Source organism: Schistocerca cancellata, chromosome 7, assembly GCF_023864275.1.
Source record: "Schistocerca cancellata isolate TAMUIC-IGC-003103 chromosome 7, iqSchCanc2.1, whole genome shotgun sequence".
NCBI classification, from domain to species: Eukaryota; Metazoa; Arthropoda; class Insecta; order Orthoptera; family Acrididae; genus Schistocerca; species Schistocerca cancellata.
The window spans coordinates 5,884,655-5,905,100 of NC_064632.1; positions in this window are offsets into that span (position 1 = coordinate 5,884,655).

The following is a 20,446-nucleotide window of genomic DNA, read 5'->3' on the forward strand; positions in this document are numbered from 1 at the left end:
ACCTTATCATTTAGTTACAATATGGCAGGTACGTAACTGGAAGCAGTTAATTCCATAAGTTATCTGGGAGTACGCATTAGGAGTGATTTAAAATGGAATGATCATATAAAGTTGATCGTCGGTAAATCAGATACCAGACTGAGATTCGTTGGAAGAATCCTAAGGAAATGCAATCTGGGAACAAAGGAAGTAGGTTACAGTACACTTGTTCGCTCACTGCTTGAATACTGCTCACCAGTGTTGGATCCATACCGGATAGGGTTGATAGAAGAGATAGAGAAGATCCAACGGAGAGCAGCGCGCTTCGTTACAGGATCATTTAGTGAGCGCGAAAGATTTACGGAGATGATAGATAAACTCCAGTGGAAGACTCTCCAAGAGAGACGCTCAGTAGCTCGGTATGGGGTTTTGTTGAAGTTTCGAGAACATACCTTCACCGAGGAGTCAATCAGTACATTGCTCCCTGCTAAGTACAGGGTTATTACAAATGATTGAATCGATTTCACAGCTCTACAATAAGTTTATTATATGAGATATTTTCACAATGCTTTGCACACACATACAAAAACTCAAAAAGTTTTTTTAGGCATTCACAAATGTTCGATATGTGCCCCTTTAGTGATTCGGCAGACATCAAGCCGATAATCAAGTTCCTCCCACACTCGGCTCAGCATGTCCCCATCAATGAGTTCGAAAGCAACGTTGATGCGAGCTCGCAGTTCTGGCACGTTTCTTGGTAGAGGAGGTTTAAACACTGAATCTTTCACATTCCCCCACAGAAAGAAATCGCATGGGGTTAAGTCGGGAGAGCGTGGAGGCCATGACATGAATTGCTGATCATGATCTCCACCACTACCGATCCATCCGTTTGTAGCAATTGTAAACGGTAAGGCTTCTGCTTTAGCCTTTTCCGTAAGATTTTCCAAACCGTCGGCTGTGGTACGTTTAGCTCCCTGCTTGCTTTATTCGTCGACTTCCGCGGGCTGCGCGTGAAACTTCCCCGCACGCGTTCAACCGTTTCTTCGCTCACTGCAGGCCGACCTGTTGATTTCCCCTTACAGAGGCATCCAGAAGCTTTAAACTGCGCATACCATCGCCGAATGGAGTTAGCAGTTGGTGCATCTTTGCTGAACTTCGTCCTGAAGTGTCGTTGCACTGTTATGACTGACAGATGTGAGTGCATTTCAAGCACGACATACGCCTTCTCGGCTCCCGTCGCCATTTTGTCTCACTGCGCTCTCGAGCGCTCTGGCGGCAGAAACCTGAAGTGCGGCTTCCGCCGAACAAAACTTTATGAGTTTTTCTACGTATCTGTAGTTTGTCGTGACCATATGTCAATGAATGGAGCTACAGTGAATTTATGAAATCGCTTCAATCATTTGTAATAGCCCTGTATATCTCGCGAAGGGACCATGAGGATAAAATCAGAGACATTAGAGCCCACACGGTGGCATACCGACAATACCTCTTTCCACGAACAATACGAGACTGGAATAGAAGGGAGAACCGATAGAGGTACTCTAGCCACACACTGTCAGGTTGCTTGCGGAGTATGGATGTAGATGTAGATGTGGATGTAGAATTTCTGTAGATTCCAACGGTATAGCTAAATTATGACGCTCTGTACAGTGATAGCTGCACCAGTAGCTGGACGTTTCACCCCAGCACCGCCGTGAGTCAGCCGCCTCTGGAGCGGCTCCAGTGGCTGAGGAGCGGCGTGCTTTATTCCAGCAGCGGCGACGAGTGCGTCCTCGGCCGGGGCTGTCCGGAGCGGCGCATTCCGCGCCCTCGATGGGCCGGAGCGCTGTTGGCGAGATTGCGCCGGCCTCTGACGTGCCGGGGGCCGGGAGGGGCGGTGGCTGAGAGTCCTGGGGGCGGGGGCGGGGGCGGGGCGGGGGCGGGGGGCGCCGACGTCCGCGGGGGCAGCTTTGATGGCGCGAGCGGCCGCCAAACAAGTCCGGCCGGCGCAGGGGCCAAACTATTCCATTAGGCGGCTCCTGGGCGCCGTATTACACATTGGCGCGGTTTGCCCAGAGACGAGAATTTAATCACGGGCTGAGGGCCGGACGGGACGGGATCGGTCCCGAGAGGTCAAGAGGTGGCTGCGAGCTCCGCTACCGGCCTGCCGCTGGAGCTGGAGAGCCGGAGGCCGAGGCGCGGCGCCGCCCGGGCGCTGGAATTCCAGACCCCTTCTATAAACTGTCTGCTCCTCTACTACAAACTCGCCCTGATCCGTTACTCTCAGAAGTACTATTTTATTTATATAGTAGCGAAAATCAATGTAAACTCACAGCATTTTGTAGGAAAATTAACACTATTCGCTGGAACAGTTGGGCACACTTTACTTTGGAGCCTAGTGTTACGTTTCTCACACGCCATTATTGTCACAATATTTCACACAATAACACAGAAAAGCACAATTTGAAGAGCAAAATAAGAAAACACATTTACATAGCACTGAAAATAATATCTAGTTATGAAATGATAATTAAATGGACACCCTAGCTGCAAACAGGCGTTGATGAACTTCATTGGGGACATGTTGAAACTGTGTGCCCCGTCATATATAATTAAAATATGGCTTCCCGGCCATTGACCTTCTTGTGCGAACGCACATGCTGTGCCCGAACTCGTACGGGACTTGGTAGATTAATCTGGCACGAGTAATGAGTATGATAGGCAAACATCTATTAGGCGCACTACGAATGTAGTGGTGTGAACATGTTGGGAATGTGGATCTCACGAGGAGCGTGCAAGGGATAAGACCCTGCAGACGCACTATCCTCTGTGCCCGCGGTGGCTCAGATGGATAGAGCGTCTCCCATGCAAGTAGGAGATCCGGGGTTCGAGTCCCGGTCGGGGCACACATTTCCAACATGTCCCCAATGAAGTACATCAACGCCTGTTTGCAGCTAGAGTGTCCATTTAATTATCATTTCATTTCTAGCAAAGCTGCATGGTCATCCACAGTAACTGTTCTTTCGGGAACAGATACTACCATCATATATAATATCTAGTTAATTGCAAGCACAGCTGCGAAATACTTGGTAGAAGCTGCATGGTCATCCACGGTAACTGTTCTTTCGGGAACAGATACTACCGTCATATATAATATCTAGTTAATTGCAAGCGCAGCTGAGAAATACTTGGTGCAAATCTACATGGATGCCACAACTGTTTTACTGTACAACAATGAAAAACTACAACTATGAAGGAAATTATCTCTATGATTACGCGCTAGCAATAAACAATAGATACACTAATTACACAAACTACAAGGAAAAAATCAGAAGGTTCCAGGTTCGAATACTGGCAGGGTCGCCATTTGTAACGTCCCCTTGAAGCGCCAAAGAAACTGGTATAGGCATGCTTATTCGAATACAGAGACATGTAAACAGGCCGAATAGGGTGTTGTGGTCGGCAATGCCTATGTGACAACAAGTGACACAGTTGTCAGATGGGTTACGGCTGCTACAGTGGCAGGTTATCAATATTTATGTGAGTTAGAACGTGGTGTTGCGGTTGGCGCACGAGCGATGGGACACACCATCTCCTAGGTAGCAATGAAGTGGGGATTTTCCCTTACGACCATTTCACGAGTGTACAGTGATTATCTGGAATCTGTTAGAAAATCACATCTCCGACATCACTGAAGCCGGAAAAAGATCCTGCAAGAACGGGACCAACAGACTGAAGCGAATTGTGCAAAGTGAAACAAAGGCACCCCTTCCGTAAATTCAATGCTGGGCTATCAACAAGTGTCAGCGTGCCAAATATTCAAAGAAAGGTCATCGATATGGGCCTTTGGAGCTGGAGGCCCACTCGTGTACCCTTGATGACTGCATGGCTCAAAACCTTACTCCTAGCCTGGGGGATAGACGAGCTTCGTTTCAAATTAAATCGAGCAGATGGATGGCTAAAGGTACAGAGACAACCCCATCAATCCATGGAACCTGCATGTCAGCAGGGGACTGTTGAAGACGGTGGATGCTCTATAATCGTGCGGGGCACATGCTGTTCGAGGGATACAGGCCCCTGATACGATACGGCTCTGTCAGGTGACACGTACATAAACATCCTGTCTGGTTACTTGCATCTGTTCATGTTCACTTACATTCCGACGGAATTGGGCAATTCCAGCAGGACAGTGCGACATTCCACAGACCAGAATTGCTACAGAGTTGCTCCAGGAGCATTTTCCTAAGTTTAAACACTTCCGCTGGCTACCAAACTCCTCAGACCTGAACATTATTAAATACATATGAGATCTCTTTTCCCTCGTACACTTACAGTTTTTTTGCCAGTCCTGCAGGATTCATGGTATAAGTTCCCTCCAGCACTACTTCAGACATTAGTCGACTCCACGTCAGGTCGTTCTGCGACACTTCTCCGTGCTCGCGGGAGCCCTACACAGTATTAGGCAGGTGTACCATATTCTTTGGATGTTCTGTGTAGAATGTAGTCAAATATTGTCATATTTGATGTTAGTAGAACAGTATTTAACAACACATCAACGATTGAGGTATTAGAGAGTGCAACTCAGTATAACGGCAGTCGGCTCAGTATAACGGCAGTTCGCGTATGTGCCTCTACTGCAGATAGGGAACAGAAACCATTAGTGCCATTGCTTGTTGTATACATAAAACAAAATTGTGACAGTGATGCTGTAGTATACAGAGAAGTTGCAGCATTAGAAAATTGGAGCGAAATGCAGGAAGATCTGCAGTGGATAGGCACTTGGTGCAGGGGGTGGCAACTGACCCTTAACATAGACAAATCTAATGTATCGCGAATACATAGAAAGAAGGATCCTTTATTGTATGATTACGTGATAGCGGAACAAACAGTGGTAGCCGTTACTTCTGTAAAATATCTGGGAGTATGCGTGCGGAACGTTTTGAAGTGGAATGATCACATAAAATTAAGTGTTGTTAATGCGGGTACCAGGTTGTGATTCATTGGGAGAGTCCTTAGAAAATGTAGTCCATCAACAAAGGAGGTGGCTTACAAAACACTCGTCGACCTATACTTGAGTATTGCTCATCAGAGTGGGATCCGTACCAGGTCGGGTTGATGGAGGAGATAGAGAAGATCCAAAGAAGAGCGGCGCGTTTCGTCATAGGGTTAGCAGACTCAAGTGGCAAACTCTGCAAGAGAGGCGCTCTGCATTGCGGTGTAGCCTGCTGTCCAGGTTCCGAGAGGGTGCGTTTCTGGATGATGTATCGAATATATTTCTTCCCCCTACTTCTACCTCCCGAGGAGATCACGAATGCAAAATTAGAGAGATTCGAGGGCGCACGGAGGCTTTCCGGCAGTCGTTCCTCCCGCAAACCATACGCGACTGGAACAGGAAAGGGAGGTAATGAGAGTGACACGTAAAGTGCCCTCCGCCACACACCGTTGGGTGGCTTGCGGAGTATAAATGTGGATGCAGATGTATATGTACAACGTGGAAGATATTTATCATGAGATGGAAAACCAAAAATCGGTGTGTACATTGAAATGAAACTCTCTAATTGTCAACTGAACTTGAACTGTTCAAGTACAGCGATTGATAAATTCGCTAGACAGGACTCACAATATGGACAGAACGTAATACATGTGCAGAAAATTACTTGAGGCACTGAAACGGCCACAAGGGTTTACAGTTTCCAATAAATGTGTACGACAAATTACGTCTAATGACAATCGCCTTTCATTCAAGAAACAACTGCAGAGACCATATGTGGACTGAAAAGTGCGATACGAGAACATTGGGCGACGATAGCTAAAAACCTCAACAAAATTAATGCGCAAGACGTTTGCTGAGGTAATTAGGAAGACTGGAGTTTGGGCAAATTATTAACAATGCAATAACGCAACAGGATAGAAGTGCCTTATATTGGTTTCCACCGAGGAAACGCAGACGCCTTATTTGGTTACTCGTATTATGAAAGAAACTATGTAATTCCGCCATGATTGTTTATGTCTTACACGTATCCAGTACATTCATAATAAATTCGACACAGTATGCTACAGATATTGTATTATTACTGTCGTAGGGACCCTGCGTTTATAGCCCAATTTCTTCAACTACTTTATCTACTATATTTCGATTACTATGCCGCGTGGGATTAGCCGACCCGTCTAGGGCGCTACAGTCGTGGACAGTGCGGCTGGTCCCGGCGGTGGTTCGAGTCCTCCCTCGGGCATGGGTGTGTGTGTCTGTCCTTAGGATAATTTAGGTTAAGTAGTGTGTAAGCTTAGGGACTGATGACCTTAGCAGTTAAGTCCCATAAGATTTCACACGCACATTATTACTATCTGTTCTCTAGTATGTGTGGTATATTCAAAATTTTATTCCATTTAGACACAAAAAACAAGGGTGAATGTTGTACCTTGAGTATAACGATCCTAGGAACACACTATGCTCTCTGGTTGGATGTATCATTGCAGTAACGGTTTTTAGAATTACAAGAATGAATGTGCATTCGAGGCCGCTATAAACAGTTTCCGACGATTTCTGGTGCTTCTGATATTTGAGACATGATAATACGTTTTGTGTGCCATTTGTATATGCTTTTAGCTGTAAGCATTTAAATGGTGAGTAACATGCGGCATCAACATTATCTTCGTGGCCCACGACGCATCGCTTAGAAGTACGGATGAGACCGTGCTTTCAGACCTGCTGCCAGGACACCGCCTGTGGGCTGTCGCTCTTCCATCGCTCAGTCTCTGATACGGATGGGGAGGGGTCGCGGTTTCACGCATACCAGTGGGCATTATATCCACTTGGCCTCACTGCCTGCAACTCTGATTGGCTTGCACGTCCTTCTAAGCAGGTTTACCCAGAGCTTTGCACTGCTTCAGTGGTACTTTGGCCTTATATCAACCTCAGCACAAAAGTCTGCAGTGAGAAATTACATCAACATAGCACAACACTACTAAGTTGTTATCAGTGACTTATCTGATTGTAGCAGCATTCAAGAATATTTTTTTATATCAAAAGCAGTGCTCTGATTGTATATAAGTCAGCATTAGAGAAGGACCTGCAGCACTAGAAAGTTATGTATATCTCAGTTTCGTAGTGTACATGTATAAGGAAGAGTCAAAGAAACCGGTGCACCTGCCTAATATCGTGTAGGCCCCCCGCGAGTACGACGAAGTGGAGCAACACGACGTGGCATGGACTCGACTAGTGTCTGAAGTAGTGCTGGACGACACTGAAACCGTGAATCCTGCAGGGCTCTCCATAAATCCGTAACAGTACGAGGGGGTGGAGATCTCTTCCGGACAACACGTTGCAAGGCACCTCGGGTATCCTCCATAGTGTTTATGTGTAGAAATATGGTGAGCACAGGAAGTGTTTGAACCCAAAAGAGTGTTCCTGGAATCACTAGCAATTCTGTACTTGCCAGGTGTCGCATTGTCCTGCTGGAATTGCCCAAGTCCGTAGGAATGCACAGCGGACGTGAATGGATGCAAGTGACCAGACGGGATGCTTAAGTACGTGTCACCTGTCAAAGTCGTATCTACACATATCAGGTGTCTCATACCACTCCAACTTCACACGCCTCACACCACTGCAAAGCTTCCACCAGCCCCCTGCTGAATGCACCGTCGATGGATTCACGAGGTTGTCTCCGTACGCGTACACGTTCGTGCGCTCGATACAGTCTGAAACGAGCCTCATCCGACTAAGCAAAACGTTTCCTGCCATCAACAGTCCAATGCCGCTGGTGGCGTGCCAAGACGAGGCCTATAGCGTTGTGTCATCCAATGTACATGAGTGGCCCTTCGGTTGTGAAAGCCTATATCGACGATGTTTCGTTGAATGGTTCGCACGCTGACACTTGTTTATGGCCCAGCATTGATATCTGAAACAATATGAGGAAGGGTTGCACTTCTGTCGCTTTGAACGATTCTCTTCAGTCGTTGATAGTCCCGTTCTTGCAGGATCTTTCTCTGGCCGCAGCTATGTCGGAGATATGATGTTTTACCGGTTTCCTTATATTCGCGGTACACTCGTGAGTCGTACTGGAAAATTCCGACTTCAGCACTACCTCGGAAGTGCTGTGTCCCATCGCTTGTGCGCCGACTATAGTTCTCACTTAAGTCTTGAACCAAACACACTTACATCCTGGTAACCGGCCATTGTAGCAGCAGTAACCGATCTGGTGGCTCTGAGCACTATGGGACTCAACTGCTGTGGTCATAAGTCCCCAAGAACTTAGAACTACTTAAACCTAACTAACCTAAGGACAGCACACAACACCCAGCCATCACGAGGCAGAGAAAATCTCTGACCCCGCCGGGAATCGAACCCGGGAACCCGGGCGTGGGAAGCAAGAACGCTACCGCACGACCACGAGATGCGGGCTAGTAACCGATCTGACAACTGCTCCAGACACTTCTTGTGCTGGCCACAGCGGCGAATTCTGCCTGTTTATGTATCTCTGTATTTGAATACCGATGCCTATACCAGTTTCTTTGACGCTTACGTGTAGTACATAAACTTATAAATGTGTTGTCTTTTAGTTGTTGTCAGGTTTTTTGTTCCACCTTAGTCACCGACACGCCGAAACATAATAAATTAGTTTCGAACATATTGTCAGTTATTCAGATGCAAAACATCAGGATGAGTAAAATTCTACATATTTTTAAAAATATTACTCTTGTGCATAAGTTCGTAGCGTTCTTCCACAAGTTTAATAAACAAAACGTAACAGAGACTTTGATCATCAACAAGACATTCTCGTCCACTATTTTCAGCAGTCGGCCAATGCGGGGATAACTTTCTCATTCTGCGAGTGTAGATATCACTTGGTTTCTAGGCGAAGAACTCATTGAGCCACGTTCATGTATTTTCATCCGGGAAGGTAGTTCCTTGAAGGTTGTTCCATAGAGAGCGGAAAAGGTGACAATCTCAGGGCGTAAGGTGAGATGAATAAGATGGGTGTGGAATGACTTTTTTGTTAGTTTAGCAGAATGCCGGCAGATGTTAGTGTGGGGGTAGCATCACTTCACGCAGTCTTCCTGGTTGTTTTACCTGGACTGCCGCTGCAAGGCGTCTCAGTTGTTGACAGTAAATGTCAGCAGTGGTGGTCACACCTCGGGGAAGCAGTTCACAGCACACCGCACAGTTGCTGTTCCACGAGATGCATAACGTTATCTTCTGTGAATGGGCACAGCTCTTGGAACGGGGAGTTGCTGATTTGTTCGAGCTTAAAAATTCCTTTCTTTTCCTTACGTTACCACAAAGACACAATTTCTCGTCACCAACAATAATACAGCATACGAACGGTCGGCGTTGTTCACGAGCTGATTGATGACGAGCAAGCAAAAATTCGCATTTGGCCACCTACTGGTTTTGGTGATTTTTGCTTGGAGCATGCGGTATCCATACACTCGATTGTTGCACCTTCCCCATTGCATGATAAAGTCGCACGATTTAGAATAATTATAGTTTATTACTTCTAGCAGCTCTAGTACACTGACAAAGATTAATACTTTTGAACGATCTTGATCAAACCCCGAAAATCTTGCTGAAGGTGGAGCGTCACTAATGTCAAAATGATAATCTTTAAAATGAGATCACCATTTTCTCGCCCTACTCTCTCCAATAGCATTGTCCCCATACATGGCGCAAATGCTTCTGGCTGCCTCCGCTCCTGCTACCCCTATATTGAACTCAACCAGAAGGATATGTTCTGGCGTCCACAGCTCGACTCACTACCTCCAAATACAAAATGACGATACATAAACTGAAATACCACCAGTGAACTAAGAATGAAAAACGACAACAGATAAATAAACCAATAACAACAGTAACAGCAACTTGTGGGTGTTTCAATCATACTTCATCAGTCTTGAAAATTTGCTAATTAGCTGATCTTGTTTATAGCTTTAACTAGATCACCTGTCTTGAAAATGGAAACTTGTGTTACTTTTCGGTAGCATCTATTTCAAAATGTGCTTAATTTGTAGCTTGTTTTTCACAATACGTCTCGTCAATTTAACAGCACTTACTCATTAGTGATGTGTACTCCAGTAATAACGTAGTATTGTAGCCCTGATGAGAATGAAACGGCTTTATGGGCAGATCAATAAACACCAATGGCCTTTAAAATTCATGGACATTACTCTTCGAAGAGGAACACCCCTAGACTAGCCAAAGAAAAGGTAAACAGATCGGATTCCTAAGGATTTGCTGCAGATCGGCGTAGAAGGTGATTGAGAGCAGAAACACGAAAGAGAACTCAGTGAAAGAAGTGACTTGTGCGCATGGTCTTCTGCGCCTAATCACGTAAAGTGAGTGAGGAAGGAAGGAAGGAGCGTAATAATGTAATTATTAAATGCAGCACTTTCAAGATTTTCTCGATTGCAAATGTTTTAATTTTGAATAGAATGTTTGTTCCTAAGTACATGTCAACGTTGTACCATGGAACCTTTTTTCTCATTTGGAGAAACCTTATTTTCCCGGAGTACAGTAGATTCAGAAAAAGAGAGCATCACACAAAAAGTTAATGTCCTCGTTTAAAAACGGAACTTCTCTTAATAGTGATTACGGATTTCATTTGCTTCCCGTGTCGTTGTAGTGTAGCCTACCTGGAGTCTGAAATCGATAGCAATAATCAGTAAAAAATGTGATGAAACGCATTAGAAAGATTTTGGAACTTATGTTGTGTTCCAACATTATGAAATACCTCGAAGAAAAATCTACTGAAGCGTAACCAGCCAAGTTTGAGAAAATTTCTTTCTTTTGAAACACAAGTGGCGAAATTATGAGTGTTGTCAGTAGGAGATCGAAAGTTAGTTCCATATTTATAGATCTCGAAAAGGATTGTGGCACAATTTCTAACATGCGCCCTTTAATCAAGTTTTGTGCATGTGTACTACTGTCTTAGTCAAGTGACCGAATTCGGATTTACTGTCAGGAATGACACCGTAAAAACTGGCGGTAAGTCATCAACTGAACCAGAAGTGTTATCGAAAGGTTCAAAATGGTTCCAATGACACTAAGCACTATCGGACTTAACATCTGAGGTCATCAGTTCCCTAGACTTAGAACTAATTAAACCTAACTAAACTAAGGACATCACACACAGCTATGCCCGAGGCTGGATTCGAACCTGAGACCGTAGCAGCAGCGAGGTTCCGGACTGAAGCTCCTAGAACCGCTCGTCCACAGCGGCCGGCTTTGGAGTACTGGTGGCGCGTTATGATAGGCCCATATCCTTACCATGTGGGATTGACGCGGGGCATGGAAAGAGTTACAAGGATAGCACGTCTCGTATTATCGTGAAATATGGGGGGAAAATGTCGGGGAGAGCCGGCCAGAGTGGCCGAGAGGCTCTAGGCGGTACAGTCTGGAAACGCGCGACCGCTACGGTCGTAGGTTCGAATCCTGCCTCGGGCATGGATGTGTGTGATGTCCATAGGTTGGTTAGGTTTAAGTAGTTCTAAGTTCTAGGGGACTGATGACCTCAGAAGTTAGGTCCCATAGTGCTCAGAGCCATTTGAACCATTTTTTGTCGGAGAGAAAATATATCCTCATTAAAACAAAGACGCTTTTCATTGCGGTGAGACCTTTTGACAAAGTTACAGTTATCATTTTTTTTTCCTTTGGATTCCAGATTATGCTGTTGACTCCAACCGAGGTATGCACTGAAAAGGATCGCAACTTAAGGTGGGAAGTAAACATGCAGTGTGATGAGTTTCGAATAATGTTCCACAGGTTTCGAGATACATTCCAATATATGCTGACAACGCTTTAATAAAAAAAAAGAAAAAACATTTGCTCTATGCAGGCGAAAACTATTATTATACTGTCAGACAATTACTAGGGTGCATTTTTGATCAGTCATTATTGAACTGTAGTTAAACCAGCTTCGGTCGTTTGGTCGGTACCGGTAAAATGCAGTCATTCTCCAAGCGAGACTGCTAGCAAATCACACGTGCTATCCACCCTGTCGTATTGGTCTTGAAAGACAAGAACTAAATATTGAACGTGCACAAAGAAGAGGAGATATGCGAGTAATTTCCCACTTGTCAGCACAGCTCGGCAGATCCGGAGTGTCACCCATCCGAGTGATAGTCTAGCCAGACGGCGCTGAACTTCAGTGACCTGGCGAAAACCGGTCATTCATTATCAATCCACCAAATTCGACAACCCGTTATTCATTATCAGTTTACCTAATTTCCAACATTATTTTGCAACACCAAATCTTCAATGCTTCAGTTCTCTTATTTTCTGCTTTTCCCACAGTACACCATTCACTAACATACAGTGCTGTTCTCCAAATGCACCTACTCAGAAATTTCCTCAAATTATGGTCTGCATTTGATACTACTAGAATTGTTTTCGACAGGAATGCCCTCAGTGCCCGTACTAGATTAATCCTATCCTCTCTGCTTCGTCCGTCATGCTAGTTTACTTCCAATGTATCCTTCATTTCGTCTATTTTGATTTGACCATTTCCAGTGTCAAGCTTATAGGTAATCTTAATTCTTCTACACCTCATTACTTTCTGCTTTCTTTGGTTTACTCTCAGTCCATACTTTGCACCCGTTCTACTCAAAAAGTTCTGTAATAGTTCGTCTTTATTTTCACTGATAATGCCAATGTCATGAACGAATCTTGCCATTAATATATCGTCATACTGTGTTTTAATGGAACTCTTGAATATTTCTTTTATCTCTGTCACTGTGTCTTACATCAATAGACTGTCGCTGTCTTAAACCTATTTGATTCGAATACTTTGTTATTGGTCTTTTACATACTCCACATTGATTATGTTTCCCTATAACTTCCGCCTACTTTCCTCACTATTGCACTATTTTATATGGTCGAGCACTTTTTCTGGGTCGACATATCCTACGACCGTTTCTCTATTTGTGTTCAGTGTTGCTTCCATTATCAAGTGTATATTCGTCCTCACTATACGGTTGATAATGGAAGCAAGACTGATGCCAATATCGTTCCTAAAGCGAAACTGATCGCCAGCTAACAGATTCCCTGTCTTCTTCGTCACTCTTTTGTACATAATAACGAGGTTGGTAGGTGCGCAGTAGGCAGGGCAAGTCTGGGGAGAGTGATAATGGTGGGGGTTGCAGGAGGGAGCTGTAGGGGGCATGTCGATTTTTGGTGGGGAAGTGCCATTCTGAACTATAGCCTACACTCACGGATTTTATAAATAATCAGAACTCAGATTTCCGTGGTGACGATGAAAAAAATTTTCTACTGTCATCTCTGTTTTATTTGGCATCCAAAACGAATCCGCTCAAACGTCAAGAAGAGCATCGTTTTATTTTCGCCCGACTTGTAAACTATTTGAACTTGTAGAGACGCTTCATGAATGGCGATTTTAAATAACTGCTTCTATTGTCACAACACTGTGGAGTTTGCACAATGTCACCTCACTAACAAGTTGCGTAGTTTCTTAGCAGCTGCGAGAGAATTCTGAAGCAGTGGTTTGTTAAGGAAAGAAGTGAAAACAAGTAAGACCAATAGCTTACGAAAAAGCTTATGCTCGGTACAAATGTAAACGGCGTAATATCTTCATTTATGTTGTTGCAAAACCAAGTTTCTCGTTTGACCAGCTATCGGTGACCATTAAAAATTACATTCTTTCTTCGAAAAAGCCTTTAGTTAGTGGAATAACGCGGTAGCTAATAAAGGTTCAAATAGTAACCATATGGCAAAATACTCTCCTCTTCATAGGCTATGATTTGCCAAAAACGCGGTTTTATGTCTCGAACCATTTATTAGATAAGAAAATAGTTACGGATATTTCATTCCGGCTTGATCGTGACCGCAAGTGAGTGAGTTAGATAAGAACAGTTTTCTCGAGATTGATGACAGACTAACAAAGTTTAAAGAAAAGTGCAATATGTTAGCTAAATTTCATATGCAGCAACGTATTACATAATATTCAGCAGACCCAAAATCATAGCTACCCCCATTATTCATTGCAAACTATTTTCAAATTCACATAGTGTCTTACTTAAATGCAAATATCACATTAACTGTCATCATTAATGAAATGATGAGCACTTCATCATGAAGCAGACATATAACGCTGTAAGTAACACAAACATGACATTTATTTACCTAACAGTTTCTGTAAAATCGTTTGAGGAAGAATGCAGAGCATGTGCCTCGATTGTGTCATCACAGCTGGCTAAAAGTGGGCGCTCTCTGTATCCACTTCCGAACGAACGAAAGGAGTCGCCCGGCGCTTTGGACGAATGATCGTTTCCTATTTATTAAATTTTCGATACGTTATGGGGTTGGATAAGTTTGCGGTGCAAAGATCATGCTGTGGTGGTTGAATTCTGATGAATAGTCACCCTCAGCTCTATTTTGTAGAATGCCACGTTTTTATTTGCGGCTTAGAACTCATTTTATTAGAGTCGAACAATGTAGGAACTCTCACCCACTTTGCTAATTGGTTTATTGTGTAATCATGGACGGTTCCAGATCGTCCTACAACAATTGAAAATTTTTTTGGTTGTTATTCGTCATATAGCCTAGTCTTGCTGTCTAATGCCTGATAATACCTAAAAGTTTTACCAGACAACACTGGTCTTGCGGTCTTGTTCTCTGATTTGAAAGACTACAGGAGACTGCAAGTTTACACCCTGACAGAAATCTCTTAAACTTGGAAGCCTCGCACTTGTCTACCCGACGACGCGTCTGGAAAAAAAAATTTCACCTGTCACTCATCGCAATTTCCAGTGTACACTGTAGGTTATCGCTTTCATTAGAATATTAAACAAAAACTGAATGCTGAGAAAAGTTAATAAAATGGTGGCCCTGTCATTATTGTACTCAATTAGTGATCGGTGATTATTATACGAACATGGGTTGAATCTATTGTAAAAATGGCAAGCGTGAACTAATCATAAAATAGGGCAAACAACACAAGTTACGCGAGATTAAAAATAGAACATGAACTGATGGCAACACTAATAGAAGCAACAAGTATTTGACACTCCAATGGGTGGCGTTTTCTTGGCAAAAACTAAGGTTTATCTGTGTAATCTATTTACCCTTGCTCAAAACATGGATACCGCAATCTGAAATCAATCAATGTTGAATAGACTTTGATGAACTTACTCCACGGAGAAGCTACACTACATTCGTGCAGCTAAGAATAAGTGGAGGGACTGTGATTCTGTGGGCCCTGATGATCCGGAGCTGGAATGATACACCCCTTTGTCAATGAGTAGTGCTGTCCCAGGTGACGTTTGTGGCGCAAGCCTCGGCAGAGTAGCGATGTGTGGCTCCTGTAACTCGTTATCGCGGGCACTAAATGTGCAAAGTCGCAGGTAGAAGATCTCTCGGACAGATCACACTTACTCTCTGATGTTGTCCTCAAACCTCTCCAGACCCCAGCATGTGACATTCCCACTTGCTGGTCATACCATGGACCACTCTCACTCACTTACACAATAGTGCACATAAGGAGATCAGATATGAGACAGCAGACGTGCAGCGACTTGTCTGAGATGACTGAGGTCCATACTGTCGGTACAACTGAGACTTAACCACAGGCCCTTGAGTCGAGACCAGTGCCAGAGCGAAGTCACGCTCACGGCGAGTGTGCCAGGCGCAACTCAATCATAACACAGAGTCAAGACCAGAATGTCCTCCCCAGACTGGAGTATGAAACTGAAGACATTTCACTCCTCATCAACGTTCCTTCAAAACTCGGTAAACTCGAAAAATGCACCAACGCAACCACCCCCAGATGGGTTACATGCCTATCACAAGACATCACGATCGCCACATCTCCCCTCTGTCTCGTCGGCTCTACTTCCCGACCAACGTTAATAACATTCCTCTGCCTGCAGGAGCGGCCAATCCCTGACTCGTAAATTTCCGTGTAGGAGGGAAAGACATTACGCTCCAGAGTTGTGTTCCCCATGGCCATTTTAAACAGCATTGTTTGAGAGTTTTCGTTTAGTTCTACAGTAAAAAATACATTTATCACACAGATCATTATCTTGACGGACTGAGCTTTTCAACATGTCTGAACAGGGCCTTGGCTAAATTGAGAGAAGTGGTTTTGTGTCCCAACAGTGCCGGCCGGAGTGTTCGTGCGGTTCTGGGCGCTACAGTCTGGAGCCGAGCGACCGCTACGGTCGCAGGTTCGCATCCTGCCTCGGGCATGGATGTGTAAGATGTCCTTAGGTTAGCTAGGTTTAATTAGTTGTAAGTTCTAGGCGACTGATGACTTCCGAAGTTAAGTCGCATTGTGCTCAGAGCCATTTGAACCATTTGTGTCCCAACATATACGATTTCAGAGCTGCCAAAAGTATTGTGTTCCATCGTAAAATTCCTCCTAAGGCCAAAGGACTCCAAAAAACGCAGAAGGCAGGGGCGACACCACCTGATGGCTTCTTCTTCAGCGTTTCTCTCCCTTTGAATGGAGGGAAGAGTTAACGCTCACGTGATGTGTTGGGAAGGAGTTAATGGGTTTCTGTCGTCATTCAAGACTGGAAGGTTGTATATTCTCAACAAATGCCGCCCTCATTATTTCTCAACGCCAGTAGCAACAAATAAAGGCAGCTACATTCCATCACAGTAAACTGCTTTTCACACAAGACACATCGCTTTTCATAAAGTGTCACTTAACCATAGAACAAAATCCTTATCGCTTCCTTACTCTTATGTGTCTCTACAATGCGTATGATTTAAATTTTAACATGCCTTATCTGATAACAACAAAAAAGGAAAATAAATAACTTCATCTACAGTTCCGAAACTCAATAATTGTCGACCTAGGAAAAGCATTCTGTAGAGTAGATTGGACACTGAGATTAATGACATTAGGATAGCGTTTGAAATTAATAGAGAAAGTCATAAATTTCATCTCACATAGTGTGATGGATGTCTTAGCTAACCATAAGCTACAGATACATGCAAATGAAAGACAAATAATGTTGTAACAACTATAGAAGCATTTCAAACAGGCGAGGGAAGACATAACTCATATAGCTGAATAAATTATGCTTATTGGGTAAGTTAGTCATTGACGTTATCAGTAAGCTAATGGATACAAAATGAACACTCGCCATGGTCGAACAAACGAACAGAAAACTATTAACGTACATAACCACGTTAGTACAGAGCCAAGGAAAAAATTATTGTTCAATTACTTTTAGTGTTTAAAGCAACGCCTATGAAATTTTGAATCTCGAGAAACAGCAAAGGAACAAGTTAGAAGCATCAGGAATGTGAGTGTGCAGGAGATTAGCCAAAACATTCGGAATAAAAACTAGTCATAGTTTGTCAAACGAAACACGAACTTCTTTCTATTGTTAACATATTGGTCGCGAAGGATTCAAAAACTGTGTTATTTAAAATTTAGAGTTTCTTTTACAGTATCATTTGCATATTTGTTTCTGCGACAAGACTAGTTCCGATTAAAGGCGATCATCTTATTATCATTTTAGATCCGAAAACAACCCATCATGCCTTTACTGAACTACAGAATCAGCACATTGCTGTACCATCACTGCACACCCAATAAACTGTATTCCGATGCTTAGTTCCATACGACATAGATCTGAAGATGATTAACTTAGATCGATACAACGCATAACACAAAAGTAAATGTCCAACTGAGACATAATATACGATGATAGACTTTAAATGGGACTGTAATTAATATTACATAAAAATGGAAAACAAACTGATTGTTTATCTGTTGTGACAAAAATATTTCTTAAAAGACATCAAAGGAAAAAGCCTAGGTAGTAAATGGTCAGACCCAGAATCTTGGTACTTAAGCGTGATAAGTAGAATGAACTGTAAAAGCTACAGTCACACGGTAACGATACATAAAATAGCGGAGACAAATTAGCAAATGGTATAAATGACGGCCAACATCTTTCAGTACACCGGGAAGATGAAAGAACATTCGGTTCATGCAGCATTGAGAGAAATGTGTTGGTTGCCACGGTGACTATGTTGAGAAATAAATAGGCAGACATAAAGAAGAAAGATATGTAGTTCTAATAACGTTTGTTTTATTTAAAAAATATTGAATTTCCAAATAAAAAATTCGGAGTCATTACTTTGGGTCCGCCCTCATATTTGCTCACGACTGGTTTCGACCTGATGCAAGTTACAGATATATAATATTAATTAAGATTTATTCTCACGCCTAACATCGCAGACGACCGAAAATGCAGTAGCTGACGCCTCATTTAATGAATATGGCACTAAGAACAGGTTTTACTCTGAGTACACCCTCCGTGAGAAATATCACCAACTGAATAGTCTTGGAATCTGATTGGCTGCAATGACAGAATATATAGAACAGATAGAAGTTGTAGGGAATAACCTACGGGCCAGGGCAGCAAAACCCACGTTTGCGATATTTACTATCACTATAGAATAATTCAGATTTCCTTTATAATCTTAGGAGACAATTTGTCAATAGAAAGCTAAACCCACATAATCAAAACTGAATTTTAGCAATGTTTGGAGAATATTTGAATAACGAGGGACGGCTAAATCAGTTGGCGTGTCATGCGCTATTCACCGAATGACGCCAAAGGCAAATGATACACGTTACCGACATTCGTTTTTATTAGAGTGGCCAAACAGTAGAGAGGAACAGATCCAAGCATACATGCAAAATTGCATTCTGGGAAGTAGAGAGCAATTCAGCTTAAGACGTGTAATTTGATTTGTGAGACACGTAAAACAATTTCTGCAATGTTAATAAACATTTTTGGAACAGTGATCAAAAGTTTTTTAAAAACTTTTCTACAATGTTTATTTAATGTACGAGAACGATATTTGTGAATTTTTTGGATGATAAGTTCTTACATGTGACTTTTGTAGGCTACGTTTGTTACCATAAAATTTTTGGGCTCATTTTTCTGTTTCATGTGATGAAAGTGACTTTAAAAACCATTGGCATCGCAGAAAACTTCTGGATTTTCATTTCAGTAGCAGTGAGCCATAGCCAGTTAATGACTAGTTCCATTACGGCCTCACATCACGAGCAACGGTCTCCCAATCTGGTGTGCTCCCCCTGTACGGGGACGAGAACATCTGTGGATGAAGCCAGGATAAAAGACGTTTCCAGAATTGCATTGTTTCGCTTTGATGAGACTGGATATAATTAGGTAACTTACACGTCCTGCAATGTCAGTACAAATGCAAACAGTTACTGGTAGTCTGTGGCGACGAAGAAGAAAACCGTTGACGCATTCGCTCTGACGGCTGATTTGTTTCGTATTCAGTCGCTATGGATTATTTCCTATACACACAGGATCTGGATAAGCAGTTGTATTTCAAGGAAAGTAAAGCTGTATACCGTATACTGACAGACGAGAATAGCGTGTAACCTGATCTGCAATACACAAGGCGAAATTTCACACACACACACACACACATATATACACTCCTGGAAATTGAAATAAGAACACCGTGAATTCATTGTCCCAGGAAGGGGAAACTTTATTGACACATTCCTGGGGTCAGATACATCACATGATCACACTGACAGAACCACAGACACATAGACACAGGCAACAGAGCATGCACAATGTCGGCACTAGTACAGTGTATATCCACCTTTCGCAGCAATGCAGGCTGCTATTCTCCCATGGAGACGATCGTAGAGATACTGGATGTAGTCCCGTGGAACGGCTTGCCATGCCATTTCCACCTGGCGCCTCAGTTGGACCAGCGTTCGTGCTGGACCTGCAGACCGCGTGAGACGACGCTTCATCCAGTCCCAAACATGCTCAATGGGGGACAGATCCGGAGATCTTGCTGGCCAGTGTAGTTGACTTACACCTTCTAGAGCACGTTGGGTGGCACGGGATACATGCGGACGTGCATTGTCCTGTTGGAACAGCAAGTTCCCTTGCCGGTCTAGGAATGGTATAACGATGGGTTCGATGACGGTTTGGATGTACCGTGCACTATTCAGTGTCTCCTCGACGATCACCAGTGGTGTACGGCCAGTGTAGGAGATCGCTCCCCACACCATGATGCCGGGTGTTGGCCCTGTGTGCCTCTGTCGAATGCAGTCCTGATTGTGGCGCTCACCTGCACGACGCCAAACACGCATACGACCATCATTGGCACCAAGGCAGAAGCGACTCTCATCGCTGAAGACGACACGTCTCCATTCGTCCCTCCATTCACGCCTGTCGCGACACCACTGGAGGCGGGCTGCACGATGTTGGGGCGTGAGCGGAAGACGGCCTAACGGTGCGCGGGACCGTAGCCCAGCTTCATGGAGACGGTTGCGAATGGTCCTCGCCGATACCCCAGGAGCAACAGTGTCCCTAATTTGCTGGGAAGTGGCGGTGCGGTCCCCTACGGCACTGCGTAGGATCCTACGGTCTTGGCGTGCATCCGTGCGTCGCTGCGGTCCGGTCCCAGGTCGCCGGGCACGTGCACCTTCCGCCGACCACTGGCGACAACATCGAT